The sequence below is a fragment of the Cervus elaphus genome, chromosome 9 (assembly GCF_910594005.1).
Source record: "Cervus elaphus chromosome 9, mCerEla1.1, whole genome shotgun sequence".
Taxonomy (NCBI): domain Eukaryota; kingdom Metazoa; phylum Chordata; class Mammalia; order Artiodactyla; family Cervidae; genus Cervus; species Cervus elaphus.
The window spans coordinates 65494101-65513963 of NC_057823.1; positions in this window are offsets into that span (position 1 = coordinate 65494101).

Consider the following 19863-nt stretch of genomic DNA (forward strand, 5'->3'; position numbering starts at 1 on the left):
TGAGTGCAATGTGCAGTAGTTTGAGCATTCTCTGGGATTGCCTTTCTTGGGGATTGGAATGAAAACTGACCTTTTCCAGTCCTGTGGCCACTGCTGAGTTTTCCAAATTTGCTGGCATATTGAGTGCAGCACTTTGACAGTGCTTTGACAGCATCATCTTTCAGGATTTGAAATAGCTCAACTAGAACTCCATCACCTCCACTAGCTTTGTCCGTCGTGATACTTCCTAAGGCCCACCTGACTTCACATTCCAGGATGTCTGGCTCTAGGTGAGTCGTCACACCATCATGATTATCTGGGTCATGAAGATCTTTTTTGTACAGTTACTCTGTGTATTCTTGCCATCTCTTCTTAATATCTTCTGCTTCTGTTAGGTCCATAACAATTCTGTCCTTTATCGAACCCATCTTTGCATGAAATGTTCCCCTGGTATCTCTAATTTTCTTGATGAGATCTCTAGTCTTTCCCATTCTATTGTTTTCCTCTATTTCTTTGCACTAATCACTGAGGAAGGCTTTCTTATCTCTCCTTGCTATTCTTTGGAACTCTGCATTCAAATAGGAATATCTTTCCTTTTCTCCTTTGCTTTTCACTTCTCTTCTTTTCACAGCTATTTGTAAGGCCTCCTCAGACAACCATTTTGGCTTTTTGCATTTCTTTTCCATGGGGATGGTCTTGATGCCTGTCTCCTGTACAATGTCACGAACCTCCGTCCATAGTTCATCAGGCACTCTGTCTATCAGATCTAGTCCCTTAAATCTATTTCTCACTTCCACTATATAGTCATAAGGGATTTGATTTAGGTCATACCTGAATGGTCTAGTGGTTTTCCCTACTTTCTTCAATTTAAGTCTTAATTTGGCAATAAGGAGTTCACGATCTGAGCCACAGTCAGCTCCTGGTCTTTTTTTTTGCTGGCTGTATAGAGCTTCTACATCTTTGGCTGTAAAGAATATAATCCTTCTGAGTTCGTTGTTGACCATCTGGTGACGTCCATGTGTAGAGTCTTCTCTTGTGTTGTTGGAAGAGGGTGTATGCTATGACCAGTTGTGTTCTCTTGGCAAAACTCTATTAGCCTTTGCCCTGCTTCATTCCATACTCCAAGGCCAAATTTGCCTGTTACTCCAGTTGTTTCTTGACTTCTTACTTTTGCATTCCAGTCCTCTATAATGAAAAGGACGTCTTTTTTGGTTATTAGTTCTAAAAGGTCTTGTAGGTCTTTATAGAACCGTTCAACTTCAGCTTCTTCAGCATTACTGGTTGGGGCATAGGCTTGGATTACTGTGATATTGAATGGTTTGCCTTGGAAACGAACAGAGATCATTCTGTCATTTTTGAGATTGGATCCAAGTACTGCATTTTGGACTCTTTTGTTGACCATGATGGCTACTCCATTTCTTCTAAGGGATTCCTTCCCAAAGTAGTATATATAATGGCCATCTGAGTTAAATTCACTCATTACATCTACTCAATTAAGAAACATACTCTGTATTTCTAGTGTGTTCAAGCAAAAGCTAAACACTGGCATATCAGAATCAAGAAGAAACTGGGACTTCTCTGGTTGTCCAGTGGTTGAGAATTTGCCTGCAATGCAGGGGCCACAGGTTTTATCCCTGGTCCAGGAAGTAGGATTCCACATGCTGCAGGGCAACCTAGCCCCTGGGCCACAACTACTGAGGCCACGCTCTAGAGCCTGTGCTCCACAACAGGAGAAACCACAACAATGAGAAGACGGCACACCTCAACTAGTAGAGTAGCAGAAAGCCCATGCACAGCAATGGGGAGTCAGTATAGCCAAAAAAGAAATCAAGAAGAAATTAAATGAAAACTGAGTCTTCAGTAGAAGTGAAGTTCAAGGGCAGAGACCATGAGCAATCACCCTGTCTTGCCCAAAGTCTTAACTGTAGTGTTCCACACCATGACGGGCCCATATCAGGCTCTCAGCAAATATGCTTTGCATCAATGAATAAATGCATGATGCAGAGTTGCGCTCAGTGACCCATTCTAAACAGCAATACTTCCATTCTGTCCTCAACTTTATAAAACCTGAGGACAAGGCTCTTCGAGCAATTGATTCAACTTTCTCAACCATATGCTGATGTGATACACACAAGCTGATGAAGCAGAAGCTTTTCTTTGGATTCCAACTTGAGACATTTTTTGCTTGTATTTTAAAGCACCAATCTAGCCATCCAAAATGCCTTTGTTCCAATAGAATAATAATCAAATTATAGTTCAACAGCTGTGTGCAATGCATATTTAAAAAGAACATTTTTTTGTGAATTATTCCCATTTCCATTTTTCCATGCAGCTCAGTGTTTCTATATTGATGCTATTAAAACTATAGTTGAGAAGAGTTGAAAAGAAGAAGGAAGGAGCACAGTGAATACCCATTGATCTCTCAGAGGATGCTGATTAGACATGAGAATATTTCTCTTTAGTGCTAAAAGGGTTTCCTAATTCTAGACTGAGAGACAGCAATATTTTATTGCAAAGGTCTAAATAGTAGATAGATCTACATGGCACTAGTAGTCAATCTTAAAGGAGGTCAACCCAGAATACTCATTGGAATAACGGATGCTGAAGCTGAAGCTCCAATACTTTGGCCATATGATGGGAAGCGCTGACTCATTGGAAAAGATTCTGATGCTAGGAAAGGTTGAAAACAATAGGCGAAGGGAACAGCAGAGGGTGAGATGGTTAAATAGCATCACCGACTCAATGGACATCTTCAGTCCATGGGGTCACAAAGAGTTGGACATGACTTAGCAACTGAACCAACTGAACACCACAGTAAATAATTAGGCTGTATAATTTCTGGTGAAAGTCCTTACTTTAGAACAAAGGAGCCATGCTGCTAAGTTGATTCAGTCGTGTCCGACTCTGTGCGACCCCATAGACGGCAGCCCACCAGGCTTCCCTGTCCCTGGGATTCTCCAGGCAAGAACACTGGAGTGGGTTGCCATTTCCCTCTCCAATGCATGAAAGTGAAAAGTGAAAGTGAAGTCACTCAGTCATGTCTGCCTCTTCGAGACCCCATGGACTACAGCCTACCAGGCTCCTCTGTCCATGGGATTTTCCAGGCAAGAGTACTGGAGTGGGGTGCCATTGCCTTCTCCAAAAGTAGCCATAGACAATGCTTATATGATGAAACATGGCTGTATTCCAATAAAATTTTATTTACAAAACAGGTGGCAGACAGAATTTGGCTTGTGGGCGAGAGTTTGGTGATCCTTGTTCTAGATGATGTGTTTTGCTCGTTTGCTGCTGTGGGTTTTATATAGGGCCATGAAATATATTGTCTCCTTGGAGCCTCAACTGGCAGTTTGACATAGCAGGTGTTCTGAACCCAATTTTAGAAATGCAAGTGTTAAGGTGCAGAAAGCTGAAGCCACTTGAACTGGATCATAAAACAGTCATTTTTTGTGTGTGTCAGAACTAGAACTTTGGTCCCTAAACACCTATTCTGCCAGCTGGTAAACCAAAATATCCTGTATATCTTTGTATCTCCTCATGTGGAAGTATTTGGTCACATATATAACATGATTCAAAGGATAGAAATATACCTCCCACACTGGTGTGAACTGGTGCTGATTTTCACAACAGAAATTTATTTCTCTGACTAAGAATATAGTCTACTTTAAAATTTCCTTTAGACAGTGTATTTTTCAGGGCAACGTCAGAGAAGGAGACCCACACTCAAAGTGGCTTAAGCAAAATAAAAAGAATGGGAATTGACTGGTTAACATAATTAGAAAGTTTAGGGATGCACTGGCATCAGACATGGCTGGGTCCAGGGTACAGTCTTACTTTCCAGCTCTGCTTGTTCTGGTGTCCTCCAGGTCAGTATCGCCTTCACCACAAGGTCTCTCCATGTAGTGTCCTACAATATTTCCAAGTTTAGACCCTCAGAGCTCTATGCTAGTGGAAAAAGAAGTCTCTCTTCCTCAGCAGTATCAGCTTGGGCTTAGGCTTCTCTCTCATTGACCTAAGTTGGGTCACATGTCCATCACTAAGAAATCAACCAGTCCAATCAATCCTAGTGAAAGTCATGTGCCCAATTGGCTTATGCATGACTCACTGGCCCCTGCAGAGATAGAATCAGCCTCATTCCAATCATACAGGCTGAAAGTGTGGGTGGTTTGGCTCCAGAAAGGAAAGTTGGATTTTCTATTGCCAGAGGAAGGAGGAATGGATTTTGGCAGCGAATAGAACAGATGTTCACTATGGAAGGACAAAACATAAACTCTGTATTAATCAGTATCCATTTATTGGGAAATAATCTCAGCAGAAATTAGTCATTCAATTATTTTGCATGCCTTGAAATAAATTAATTTTGAGGAGTGAGTTGGCAAAACTAGTCTAGCACTTGGGCATAGAAACAAATCATGATGGTTAGATTCATATCTTCCATGGCTCTGTGCATAAAAACTTGTGCTATTTTGGTTATCAAGTTGAGATTCCTACAGAATGCTACCCCAAGTTTATGCACAACCCACTTTTCTCTTACCCTTCTATACTACAAAAGATAGAAAAGCTAAAATTTTTTATTTCCTGCTGTTACTTGCATATAAGAATGGCCCTGTCACACAGAGGTAAACAATGAGATTGGGAAAATGTTTCTGGGAAGGGATCTATTTTCTGCACCTAAAGACAGAGACCTGCTAGAAATAGGCCTTTAATTTCTTCTTCCTGGAAAGTGGAAATGAGGCCCAGAGATACAGCAACCATCTTATAACCATGAGATGACAAAGGATCACAAAACTACTATAGCAGCCCTGGATTGCCTACCTCCTAACTGCTTATAGCACTCTTATTTCTTAAAGCCAATAAAGTGGGGTTTTCTATTTTCTTGTAGCTGAATATACTCCTGCCTGATTTAATTCTCAAACTGATTTAATGCTGCTTAGGGATGCTGATAGACTGGGACCAGAGTCCCAAAACAGCAGTTCCTACATTCTAGAAATTAACAGATCATTCATAATTTTGGACATTTTGGCTTATTGTCTTAGAAGGATATTACTAGCACGTTTTGATTATCTCCTTCTACAAAGTTTAGAGAGACCCCTGGGAACTCTAACAGCCATATGGACCAAGACCTGAAACGAGGTAAACTGATTCTCTGGTTATATTTACACGGCATTTACTCAGACATTTTCCTCGGCAAGTAACACTATAAAATTGCAATACTCTATCCCCAAACAATCTGTTGACTCCCTCCCCCTGCAAATTTTACCTAAGAAATACTTGGAAAATGCTAAGAAGCATAAGAGATAAACATTTTAATCTTCCTTAAGTTTCCGAAAATATGGAAAGATTTGAGTCCAGAGAACAAAAAAGAAATAAAAATTACAAGACAATACAGATAAAGATTTGAATAGGGAAATTCTACCACAATTTCTTTAGTAGGTTTAGAGGACAACAGAACATCTCTCTCTAAATTGAAAGCAAACAAAAAAAAGTATAAGTTTTCACTTTAATTATAAATTACCGTTTATCACAAGGGAAGAAAAAGACCAAAATGTGCTACTTCTTCCTGGGGCAATAGTCCACCAAATGGCTTTTCAGTTCATTTCATTAATTTTCACTCCCACCAACAGTGTAAAACACAACTCATTTCCCTATGTGTATCATCACGAACAATTTAACATATAATGTTACTGAATATTTTCAAACACTCTCACTTCTCGCACTCAGAAGGCAGTCTGTAAAAAAATGAACATTAAAGGGTCAATGACGAAAATATTACTTTATGACTGTAATAATTATTTTAGTGAATATTCTATCTTATCAACACCTCCACCTCCCAAATAATTATTAAGAATCTAAGTGCAACTCTTGCATATTCAGTGCAGCATTATTCACAACAGCCAAGATATGAAAATAATCTAAATGTCAATGAATGAACAAGTAAAGAAGTACACATATACACATACATACACACATGCACAATGAGGAAACTCTGCCATTTGTAATAACATAGAATAACCTGGCGACATTACACTAAGTGAAAGCAGTCAGACACAGGAAGACAAACAGTGCATGATCTCACTTATACATCAATCTAAAATAATAAAACTCATAGAAATAGAGTAGAATAGTGATTTCCAGGAGCTGGAGGAAAGGGGAAATGAGTGATGTTGGCCAAAGAGTACACAGTTTCAGTCATGCAAGATAAATAAATACTGGGGAATCTAGTGTACAGCATGGTGACCATTGTTAACAATACTGTATCATCATATGATTGAAATTTGCTAAGAGAATAGATCTGAAATGTTCTCACCATTTTTTTTTTTTTTTTAGTTTAAAAGGAATCTAGATAACCACCAAGGACATTCTGTATGTACTGTGCTAAGTCGCATCAGTTGTGTCTGACTCTCTGCAACCTCATGGACTGTAGCCCACCAGGCAACTCTGTCCATGGGATTCTCCAGGCAGGAATACTGGAGTTAGTTGCCATGCCCTCGTCCAGGGATCAAACCTCAGTCTCTTTTGTCTCCTGCACTGGCAGGCGGGTTCTTTACCACTAGCCCCATCCGGGAAGCCTGACAAGGACATATGGCATAGCACAGGAAATGCTCCTCAATATTCTGTGATAACCTGTATGAGAAAAGAATCTTCAAAAGAATGAATATATGTATATATATGCACATATAACTGAATCACTTTGCTGTACATGTGAAACTAATACAACACTGTAAATCAAATATAAGTCAATAAAATTAAAATGAGAAAGGAATCTAAGTGTAAGGTGCTAGGAGAGATGGTGAGTCAGATGTGCTCCTGAGGCTCTACTAATTCACTTTCCTTTTGCCCATCACCATGTATCTGGTCAAATTGTATCATGTTTTTAGCATCAGTTTTTCCAGCCATAAAGTGAGAAGAAATGTTGAAGTTACCACTATCTTTCTCATGGTTCATATGCTGTAATTCTTGATTATATACTCTTTAAATAAGTTAAGTGTTAAGTAAATGTGTGTGTGTGAGAGAGAGAAGATCAAGTTGCTGCATATATAACAAAGTAGAGATTAAAAGTGTTTCCTTGGTCTCAGGCCAGCTACTTTACTAGAGAGTCTATCAGGAAATTTAGTCTCTTAAGCCTCTTTTCCATCATCTCTAATATTGGGATAATAGAACCTACTTCATAGGGTAGGTTTTAGGATTAAACAAGATAATTCACAGAAAGCACTTCAGAACATAATCAGTGTTCAACAAATTAACTATTATATTGTTACATAACTGACAAATATGAAATAACATCAGTTACGGAGGACAGTTTATAGCTACCTCCTAAACCGTACCATTGATTATGTGTGCTGTCAAAAGTGAGAAGACCCAAAGATCATACTTGCCTTAGTTTATTTCAAGGAGTAACTGCTCACTAAGCATATTTTTGAATGAGTGAGCGAATGAATGTTTTTCAGGATAATCTGCCTAAAGGTGTGCTTCACATAATTATATTCTCCTGGGTGTCATCTGAAAGGAGCATTTGAGGCAAAGACCTGCAAATAAGATATTTTTTGAGGCACATGGGAGTGAAGAGGGAAAGAGGAAAAACCACTCAGAGGAAGAAGGGTTACCAACCTGGTCACCAGTGTAAGCAACCAATTACTGGATCAACTCTTATGAGCAGCTCTCAGAGCCCTCACCTGAGAGAGGAAAGAGACAAACTCTACTTCTTCCATCACCTGTCTCCCCATCAGTCACAGGTGGTGCCAGACACTTCTCAGCCCTACACTTCTGGATTGCACATATGTGGGTGGCAAGTAGGTTCCTGGGGATTCAGTAGTATGAGAGAAGCCTCCAAAAGGAAAGGAGAGACACAGTGCAATGCTAAGATGAGGTTGTGTCAGCAGAAAGTGGGTCCAAGTCTGAGCAGAACTGTGTGTGGTCACCGTGGCTGGAGTGCAAGGTAAGTCCAAGAGGATGACAGATGTCAAGTGGAGGTGCTCATTTCAACAAACAGAGCTCATGTAGAAGAGAGCAAGTCAGGGTGATGAGGGCACTTTCCAAACCACTTCATCAGAGGAATGGAGACTGTGGAATCAGAGGAACAATAAGAGTCAGTGTGTGACCATTGCTGACTACGCATTCACTCATCTGTGTTTGTGATCAGTCTCAGTCATGTCTGACTTTTTGCAATCCCATGGACTGTAGCCCGCCAGGCTCCCGTGTGCATGGAATTTTCCAGGCAAGAATACTGGAGTGGGTTGCCATTTCCTATTCCAGAGGATCTTCCCAACCCAGGGTATGAACCTGCATCTCTTGCATCTCTTGCACTGCCAGGTGGGTTTACCACCGCACCACCCATCTCCAAAGGTAGTGCTGGAGAAGACTTTTGAGAATCCCTTGGACAGCAAGGAGATCAAACCAGTCAATCTTAAAGAAAATCAACCCTGAATACTCACTAGAAGGACTGAAGCTGAAAGCTTCAATACTTTGGCCACCTGATGCAAAGTTCTGACTCATTAGAAAAGACCCTGATTCTGGGAAAGATTGACGCTGGAAGGAGAAGAAGGTGACAGAGGATGAGATGATTGGATGGCATCACTGATTCAATGGACATGAACTTGGGCAAACTTCAGGAGATTGTAAGGGACAAAGAAGCCTGGTCTGCTGCAGTCCATGGGGTTGCAAAGAGCCAAACACAACTTGGCGACTGAACACCACCACCACCCATCTAAGTGCTTTATATTCACCACCTCATCAAATCCTCCCAACAGGAGACAGCCTGAACTTTCAGATTCTAGAGTTACTGATGAGAGGGTGGAAGCAGATGCCTGTTCATAAGGTAGGTGAGACTTGGGATTGTACAACTTGTTAACCCTCCAGAGCTGTGAGCCTCTCTGTTAGACTGTAGCTGTCTAAACCAAAGAACACTCAGAGGTGAAGCATCACTCTTCCAATGTGTGAAGCACTGTCTTTCATTATGAGTGTATTTTAATTCATACTTAACAGACGGCCCTTGTCTTTTATTAGTTCAACTTTCCAACAGTCCACAGTTTTAAGCATTATATGTTGACAGCTCTAACACTGCTCTTGAGTGCCAAATCTCAACTTCATACATCAGATAATGAATAACATTCCAAGATAATGATGTCATCCTGTTTCAACACATGATGTGCAGACACACACATACACACACACAAATGCACAACTACCACTGGCTATTTGGAAAGCCACCTTGCCCGATACTGTAGCCAATCGAAAATTAGGACTACTAAATCCAATCTTCAAAAATATTGAGGAGATGTTGGGATTATGTTATATCTAAAATTACAGTAAGATTAAAGTTTAATCAATTTTAGTTCTGGGAAATGAAATCATGATTACATCATGCATATGCATTTTTTATTATTTATGCACACACATTTTGAGCAATACATTCATTATAGAAGTAGGAGTCTACTTAAAAGTATTAGATAAGTATGAAATAGCTTGAAGTGGTACTTCGCTGGTGGCTCAGACAGTAAAGAATCTGCCTGCAATGCAGGAGACCTGGGTTTGATCCCTGGGTTGGGAAGATCCTCTGGTGAGGGGAATGGTAACCCACTCCAGTATTCTTGCCTGGAGAAGCCCATAGACAGAGGAGCCTGGTGGGCTACAGTCCATGGGTCACAGAGAATCACACATGATGACTGAGCGACTAACACACTTGCTTACTTACTCAGTACTTAAAAGTATCAGATAAGGATAAAATATCTTGAAGTGGTTTACAATAAAAGGCACTAATGAGAAAAGATGTTTATAACATAGAAAACAGGTTAGCAAATGCCATACACATAAAATAGAAATTACATTCTAAAAATCTAAATTAATATAGTTTTTGAGCTTCTTAGCAGGCAATCAAAAAAGAGATAACATGATATTCTCACAGAGTGCAAAAAAGGTTTTTTGTAAAGTAAAATAAAGCAAAATTTCATTTAATCTCATCACTTCCAAAACTCTGTTTCCTTTTGTCTCACCCTAGCTCTAGAATAGAAATTACAGGCAAAACCACAAGTTTAGATATTGCTGTATAAGATTGAAAGGGGTGTATGCATGGTGTAAAATGAGGAGCATAAAAGACTCGTATGACTAAATATATCTACCCTGTAAATGAACTGTAATATTAAAATTTCCATCAGTTGGAAAGACTAACAATGGTGTATTTAACTGGATTTTAAAACAAATAAATCACCCTAATTAGAGTGTGGATTAGTGCACTGATATTAAATAGGAGATCAGACTCTAGTCTTCTTGCCACACAGCAACATTCTCAATCAAGTTCCAGTAAATATTTTTATATCTGAGTTGGATAAGGACATTGATTGCATTTGAATCAAATTTGCAGATGCTACAAAGCTGGAAGAAGCAATAAACATTTTATATAATCATTTTAGAATCCTAAAAGTTCTCAATGTGTTACGATAAGAAGAATTTTAAAAGTTGAAATTTATTTGGGATAAATAGAGATTCCTAGGGAATTGACTAGTTAATAACTTAGGTGTCTCTCAAACCCTGAAATACTACTGTTTGATTCCAAACGGGGCTGTGCATGCATGCTTAGTTATGTCAAACTCTCTGTGACACCATGGACTGCAGCCCGCCAGACTCCCCTGTCTACGGGATTTTTCAGGCAAGAATACCAGAGAGGGTTGCCATTTTCTACTCCAGGGAATCTTCCCGAACCAGGGATCGAACCTGCATCTCTTAGGTCTCCTGCTTCGGCAGGTGGATTCTTTACAACTGAGCCACCTTGGAAGCCCTCTAAATGGGGTTGTGCTATGCTGTGCCAAGTCACTTCAGTTGCATTCAACTCTTTGTGACCCCATGGATTGTAGCCCACAAGGCTCCTCTGTCCATGGGATTTTCCAGACAAGAACACTGGAGTGGGTTGCCATTTCCTCCTCTAGGGTATCTTCCAGACCCAGGGATGGAACCTGCATCTCTTGTGTCTTCTGCATTGGCAGAAGGGTTCTTTAGCACTAGTTCCCCCTGGGAAGTCCCAAATAGGGTTGGGTATCCTCAAATGCAATGGCGTTGTGGTTCAGGAGGTGTCATTCATTGACACTACAAAAGGGATGCTCTTTACCTCCCTCCCCACTACACAGCACAGCCGCCCTTAAGTGTCCAAGTCCATCCACTCTGTCTCCACTGCTATCACCTGGTACAGATCACCACCATCTCTCTCCTACGACACTGCAATAGCCCATGAAACATCTCCTCTCTCCAACATGATCACCCACTAAAATTTCTCCTCCACAGATAAGCCAGACCAAACTTCTCAAATGTAAAATAAACTTTTATTATATATGTAAAAAATGTTTGCATCGTTTCTTCTTAAAACTCTTCCCATATTTACCCAATATTAGATTTTTTTTTAAAAAATCTTGATCATAACTCTTACAGCCCCACAACATCAGACCTCTCTGTTATCTCTTTGACCACTTCAGTTACCCCCTTCCCACACACAGAGTTCACTCTGATCCTGCCACACTAGCCTTCCTTTTGCAAATATGCCATGTTGTATTCTAGGTCAAGGTCTTGGACTTCGCTGCTATCTAGAACACACTTCTCTCAAATCTTTACATGACCAGCCTAACCTCATCATTTTTTTTTTCTTTTTCTGTGTTATTTACAGCAACTAAACTGGTTTTTGTATTTCACTTAATTTTCTATTGTGTCTATTTTCTCCCTCTTGTTAGAACATAAAGTCTATAAGAGCTAGTTATTTGGATATAATTCTCTACTGAATTCCCAAAGTCTAGACAGAATAATGTCCAGAGTGGAATTTAACGTGCATTTGCTGGAAGAGAGTGAGGGAAAAGGGAAGGGAGAGGGGAAAGAAGCAGGAAGGAAAGAAAGGAAGAAAAGAAAGAAGGAAGGAGGCAGTAAAGAAGAAAGGGAGGGAGGAAAAGCAAAAAGAAATTGCCTGTAAAAAAAACCCTTTAGAACTGGCTACATGCTTGATTCCATTAAAAACAATGACTCTATGACACCAAATTTGTACTCATGAAGTTACACTCACCCTTCAAAAACAGAAGAGAATAGGGAATTGTGCTATTTATTATCTTCTACAGAACAGAACAGACATTGTCTTCAAACAAGGTGTTTTCCTCATGTAATTTGTCATTCATAGCTAAAGTCCAATTAATCAAGTTCCCAGTAATAAGGCTTGAATTTTCACTGAAAGAGTAAAATTAAAGATCCTTATAAACAATTATGCAAAGAAGAAAAATCAAACTATAGTGGGCTATCTCTTTACCTCCCAATAAATAAATAAACAAATACATAAGAAAATAATTTTCCTTATACCACTTAGGGGATCTAGTGTGTCAGATGGCAGTAAATTTCTGCCTAGGGTGTTACCAGTATTTTTTGTTGTTGTTAAGTTGTGGCAGCTTTAGTCCTATAATGAATCTACTTTCTGATGGAAGGCTAGGGATTAGTAGCAATAAAAAAAGGAGAAAGATTTGACATTTTCATAGGGAAAATGTGGGAAGCACTTGTTCTCCCATTAAACATGATATTTCAGTGGCTGGCTGCTCTGAGGGAGAATGTTCTGTACCTTGGCTGTGTCTTCTCGGGTTGAGAGGAAAGCAGCAGCTTAAGGTATAAATAACTGTTTGAATAGTCTGCATTCTGCATGGCTGTAATGTTCCTAGCCAACAAAAAGTCCTTATTGTACCAAGCCAGGGTGATGATGCTGAAGAGAAAAGAAAGGCTTTGCTTGTTCAGGATATTATAGCTTTCACTGTGTCTCTAAAAAGGTTTTTGTCATCAAATTAGCCAAATCCTGTGTCCACTTGAATTTCTCATTTGCCTAGTGTTCCTTTCCTTTGAATGAGAAACATCTGTGCTGACTTCTATTCCTGCCCATGCTGTACACATTTTGAAATACAAGAGCTTTAAATGGATTGAGAATCAAGCATATCTTGCTTATCCTACTCAGTGCCCTTGACTGTGCTCAGTTATTTGCTAATCCAACAAATATTTACTGAGTCCCTACTAAGTGTGAGGATATGGTATGGACAGAAACAGTTCCCACCTACGTGAAGTTTATAGTCCATCAGGGTTCTAGATGTTGATCTAATAGTCAGTTCTGTGAGAAGCATTTTGAAAGGTGAATACAAGGTGGTAGGTCATGATGTGGGGCTTCCCTGGGGACAGCTCAATGATAAAGAATCCACCACCAATGTAGGGGATGCGGGTTTGATCTCTGGGTCGGGAAGATCTCCTAGAGAAGGAAATGGTAACTCAGTGTTCTTGCCTGGAAAATCCTATGGGCAGTGGGCTACAGTCCATGTGGTCGCAAAGAGCCAGACGTGACTTAGCGACTAAACAACATCATGATTTAGTTCTCTCTAAGAAAGTGATATTTAAGCTGAAATCTGAAGGATGAGGACACATGATCCATACTGAAAGAATAAAGAATATGGGACGGGGTAAGGGCTAAGCTGCAAAGCAAAGGAAGAAGTGATATAAGAAGTCCTAGAGAAAAAGAAGAGGGTGGATGGAGAGCACCTTCAAGGAACTGAAAGAAAAAGGTCAGGAGAGAAAGACTTGTGATGAAAAGATCATGCTAGGCCCTCTAGATCGAGCCTCTTGGAGAGCTTTATGCACTAAGATAACTTGACCAGATTTGCTTTTTTATGAAAATGATTCCAACTACTCTGTAGAGACCTTCGAGGAAGGAGAAGGTTAGTGCCATACTCCAGGTAGGAGAAGATGGGGGCTCCAGAGAGTGCGGGAGGTGGACTGGGAGATAAGTGGAAAGATGAAAGAGAGATGTAAGGAAACACTGAAAACAGACCATCTAGGGGTGAGGGGTGATGAGTCTGCTTCAGAGAACCAGGTGATGAATGACCACTGATGTGAGATATCAAACCTAGAAGGTCACATCAGCCTTTCCAGTTCTCCAGCCAAGAATCTACTACCTAAAGAGACAAGTTCAGTTTTCTTATCCTATCTAAAAGAAGTTTTCTCAGCACTACTGATATTTGATTTCCCTGGTGATTCAGACAGTAAAGAACACACCTGCCAATGCAGGAGCCACAAGAGACGTGGGTTCAAGCCAGGGGTTGGGAAGATCCCCTGGAGAAGGGAATGGCTACCCAATCCAGTATTCTTGCCTAGAGAATTCCATGGACAGAGGAGCCTGATAGGCTACAGTCCATATAGTCTTAAAGGGTCAGACACAACTTAGCGAGTAACACTTTCACTTTTTTTCAATTCCTGTGCACTTTAAAATGATGAGCAGCATTCCTGGTGTCTAGTCACTAGAAGCCAGAAGCAGCTCTGCCTGCCCAAGTTTTGACAACCAAAAATGTCTCTGGAGGGCGACATCATCCCTCTTGAAGACATAAACCTGTTCTGATTCCACTTCATCCACACATCTTCTTATCGTTCTTTCTCCAATGTACCCTACCCTGGATCATCACATTCTTGTCCTCACTACTTCCTACATGTGCCAAAAGACCACAGGAGATTTGTTTAATAATGCCATTTCTGGCATCAAAAACACAAACCTGGGTTATCCTAGCTCCATAGTTCATTAACTGTAAAACATTAAATTACTTAACCACTTTTAGTTCTTCATTTGTAAACTCTCTTCCTTGTGAGACTATTCAGAAGATTATCACAGTCAAATGAGAAATACAAAGCATCATACGTTTTAGGTTCTCAATTTATTTTAGTTACCAGGAAAATATACTCATTTCACCTTTCATGTCCCTTCCCATGACATAGCCAGGGCCTAAAATAACACTCATCTCTGCTAACCACCACCCACCTATTGAATTTAAATTTGACTTATCTCTCAGGATCCTCATTGACATTTCTTACCCATGGAATATTTCTACCAATTATTCTTAAATATACTGATTAGTGCTATTTTCAAACTCCAGCAGCAGTTAGAGCTCATACTGTATAATTTAGAACTTATTCATTTATTATCATATTTTCCATTTTTCTGTGCAATTCTTCAAACTTCCTAACAGTATACAAATTCCATGATGATAAGGGGAGGATATATTTTTATGGGCAACAACTGATGTTGAATGGATGCCAATAAATTGAAGCCACCCACAAGTGGGAGGAAAAGTCAATTTCTAATTATAGCTAAGTAGCCACAGGACCACCCTGTGCAAAAGCAGCTGGATGGATAAGATCACCTTATTCCTTCTGATCTTGTTCATGCACATGGATGCCAATCTGCATAAAATATAAATGAATTCCCAGCAAGAGTGAGCTTCTCTAAGAGACTGACCTTTCTCCTGTGTTTGAAGAGAAGGAAGAGTTCCAGGAATTCAAGGTGAATAAATGGCGCTGCCACACACCTTCACAGGAGGCTCTGACTGAGAGCTAGGATCTCATTTGGCTTTGAACTCAGCATGAACTCAATTCTCAAATCTACTGTAGAAACTGACTTTGAAATTAACCATTTATTCTTTGACCTTGACTTTGCTAAGACACCAAAGTGGACTCAAAGGAAACAGAAGTCTTGACCATTGGACCCATGAGGCAGAGAGTTAGGAAATGAGGCTTCTATTAGTACTTATATCAAGAAGCTTGCTGTATTTTTGCTATTAGCCAAACTCTTGGTAGGTGTTCCATAAATGTTTATGGAAATAGATTCTCCAACTCCATGTCTTGAAAAGGCCTTTGTGTCTCCAGCTTCAGTTTTCCTATCTGCAATATGAAAAGCTGAATCAACACCATGGGGTTTCAAACTAAACATCTAGTATTTCACAGAGTTGTCCCAAAGTCCACTTGGGACTGGTGATTGGTCAGAAGACATTAAGTGACCAGGATTCTGAACTTGTCATTTTCATTTCAATCAGATAATCAGCTTTTTGTTGTTATTGTTGCTATTTTATAATTTTGTGCTCTGCTTAAGTTTCATTTGAATTGAGGAGTCAGCTTCTAAAAATAAACAAAAACTTTCAAATCACTGACCTACACAATCTTTAAGGTTCTTCCAACAGTGTGGTATGATCTATGATCTTCATTATGGATAAACAAGAGGAAATGAGAAGGAAAAAAAAAAAAAGCACTGCTTTTCTGCTTTAAGGAGAGATTTAGGTTATATTCAGAAAAGAGTTTAACTGGAAAAAACTTAAGAGTTAATGATAGAATAAGGAAATTAGGCAAATCTTTTCCCTAAATAATTCAAAGTTTGGCTATCATTGTAAATAGACATTCTGGGGGAGCAAGATCAATTTCACTCAACCAACAACAGTATCACTACAATGAGTATAGCCCTAGATTGCGTACTGGACCCTTAAGAGTAAAGAGCCGTGACTCAGACAAGTTTCCCATCTTCAGAATGTTCACAATCCAATAGGGAGCTAAGGCATCTAAAATATTTAGCTGGGATAAAATTAAGAAATTGTAAATGCCATATAATTAATACACACCCACACCCACACAGGCACACAAATATACATACATATGCCTGTGTGCTCAGTTGTGTCTGACTCTTTGTGACCCCATGGACTGTAGCCTGCCAGGCTCCTCTGTCCATGAAACTTTCCAGGCAAGAATACTAGAGTGGGTTGCCATTACCTACTCCAGGGGATCTTTCCAACCCAGAGATCAAACTTGCATCTCCTGTGCCCTCTGTATTGGCAAGCAGATTCTTCACCACTGTGCCACATGGGAAGCCCATATATATGGATAAAGCCTCTATTTATATAGATAGAGCCTATATAGAGAAATAGATATGTATCTTCTTTATCCATTCATCTATTCACGAACAATGAGGCTGCTTCCATGACTTGGCTACTGTAAACAGTGCTGCTATGAACAAAGGTGCATGTACCTTTTCAAATTATAATTTTTTCCAGATAGAATAAAATAAAAGCCACAGAAGACAGATGGAGAAAGTACAGAGGAGTGTTACGGGAGATCCAAGAAGAAGAAAATTAATTTTGATGGGAAAGATCAGAAATTACGTAACTGAGGAAGTAACTTTTGCACTGAACCAGGAGGAATTTGGAAACAAAAGGTGGCAGAAAGGTCATTCTGGTTAAGAAAAGACAATGAACCAATGCCCTGAAAAGAGAAATAGTAGGCTCTATCCAGAACACAGCAAGAAGAGATTTTGTTGGCAGAGAAGTAGGTCCTCATTTGTGCTCTGCACCAAACATGACCAGTGATATGTCAGGGTACCTTCCCCAACCACTTAAAACTAGAAGAAGCCACTTGATAGAGATTTGAGAAGAAGCAAGATTTGCTGCTTCCTTGGTGACTCAGATGGTGAAGAACCTGCTTGCAATACAGGAGACCTGGGTTCAATCCCTGGATCAGGAAGATTCCCCTGGAGAAGGGGATGGCAACCCACTCCAGTATTCTTGCCTGGAGAATCCATGGGCAGAGGAGCCTGGTAGGCTACAGTCCATGGGGCCGCAAACAGTCAGACACGACTGAGCGATGAACACTTTCACTTTTTTCAAATTTTGTTCCATGGCATTTACTCTACCTGGGCAACAATGGAGTGTGGAGTCAGAGCCTCATTCAGATTGGTTCCCAGTCACAGACACAGAGCCAACGCCCTCAGCCAGCCCTTGATAGATACAAGTCATTATTGTTTTAAGGCACAGAAATACAGTGTCTGATTGTTATCACATTGTGGTAGACAGAATTCTCAGGTAGTCTGCATGATTTCCACCCCATGGTAGCCTCACTTTTGTGTAATCCTCTCCTCTTTAGTGACCCTCTTCTAACCAGCCAAATATGGTGAAGGAGGTGGCAAAGTATCTCTGCAATCACCTTATGTAACGTCAGACTCCATCTTAACAGATCCCACTCTGGCTGTGAAAGATGTAAAAGATAGTGGTCTGAAAAGACCACGTGATAAAGAATGGTGGGCCTTTAGGAGCTAAGAGTGACCTCTAGCTGACAGTCACAGAAAAGACAGGAATAGAATGCTTTTGCGCACGTACATCTGCAGGGAATTGAATTCTGCCAGCAACCAGGTAAACTTGGAAGATGCTCTCAAACTTCAGAAAGAATAGCAGTCCAGTCTGTACCTAGACTGTAGCCTGTGAGACCTTGAGCAGAGGACACAAGTAAGCTGTGCCCAGATTCTTGACCCACAGAAAGTAGGAGCTAATAAATGAGCATTGCTTTCAACTCTGAGGTCTGTTATTGTTTGCTACACAACAGTAGACAACAAAGACACACAACAGAAACTAGCCTCTCCTCGTTCATACAGAACAGTGGAAATGAAGTCTATATTTCAGGTGTCTCCTTCAGAAGGCCTCATATACTTAGCTACTGAATCACAGCTCTTTTGTGGACAATGAAAGCTTCTGAAGGTCTTTGAGCAGAAGGACAGCTTGGTTACAAGAGTACATTCAGAGGAGTAATTTGCAAGCATATGGATGGAAAGATGTATTTGAAAAAAAAATAGATTTGACATTTATGCGTTTTTAGATACAACTGAGGAATTAAATAAATGCAGAATATTAAGTTCTCTTATCAAATCACTCAAATGTAGAAGGAAAGCTGTTCAGAGGAGCAATGCTGGCAGTTTTTCCTATATCAAATAGGATGCTGTTTCTACCTGTAATTCTACTTCAGCATGATTAAAATACCTCAAGTCTGTCCCTGGAGTTAAAATGAAAAATGTACCCAGTTGCACGCCTCCATCTTGTCACCAGGGGACTATTCCATTTGTTAATAGGCTTTGCTTTTTGCCAGGAATTTCGTTTTGAGCCACGAGTAAATTGCCTTTCATCTACACCAAAATTTGAAACATGTACAAAAGTGGTTTATGTTTTATTTACCACTTGCTCCGGCAGGGAGATGGGTTTAGCAGAGCTTAGATTCACTTTCCCAAGTCATGTGGGCTGCAGTAGGAAACTGTACTGCAGTCTTTTATTTGCCATGCTATTAAGCTCATGGGGACAAAACCATTTGGCTTGTGAGAATCCCAATACAACCACTTTCAGAGAAGTATTCAAGCCAGCACAAGAGAATTTCTCTTTTGCTGGTGAAATTCCCTTTCAAAAAAGTATACCCCAGCTGATCTTCAGTTTTTTCAGACTTTAGAGGCCAGTCTTTCCTTTAAAACATTGGAGTGGACAGATGTCTAAAGCCCAATGTTCATTCTTCCTACTACGTACTTCTTCTGGCAAGTCACCCTCAACCACATTTACAGACTATACGATTTGGTTGAGACACTACCACTAATCTGAGAGTGACTTAGGTTGAAGTTCAAAATAGCTCCTTCCTTAGGCTCATTTGAACTGACTAAACAGTGCATCTCAGGCCCTTTGACGAAGGTATTAAAAATTAAGCTCCTTCTCCTATCCCATTTGAACACAAAAGGATGTGAACCCAGAGCTGGTGTGCCATCTTGCTACTATATGGGTCTGCAAAGCTTGTTAACAGAGGGAGGATGACAGATGACCAGGCCCTGATGACAGCACTGATGAACACAGCATCCTGATGAACACTGCTTTATCCAGCAGAACTTGACATCAGTTAAACCCTGTGTTCAGCTATTCTTATTTATCTGAGTCAATAAAGCCCCTTTTATTATAAGCAACAGCCAACTGGGTTTTCTTATACTTTGAACTAAACCATCATCCTGCAGATCTCCAGAAGTCCATTTCTTGACCGTAATCTTTCTTCTAACATTGCAAGTAATATCTGAGGAATGCACACTGGACACTTCTCTCTCCTGTCATTGAACTGTGATTTTGCCCATAGTTTCAGAATTGTGTGCATCAACTCTTGCCCTCCCAGAAGTAAATGCTTACTGTCATTTGCTTCTGCTTCCCTCATAACTTTTTCAAATGTGCATACATCCCAACCCATGATTCTCCAGAGAGAGTCAACTAGGTGACAGACACTCACAGCTATTGATGGTGC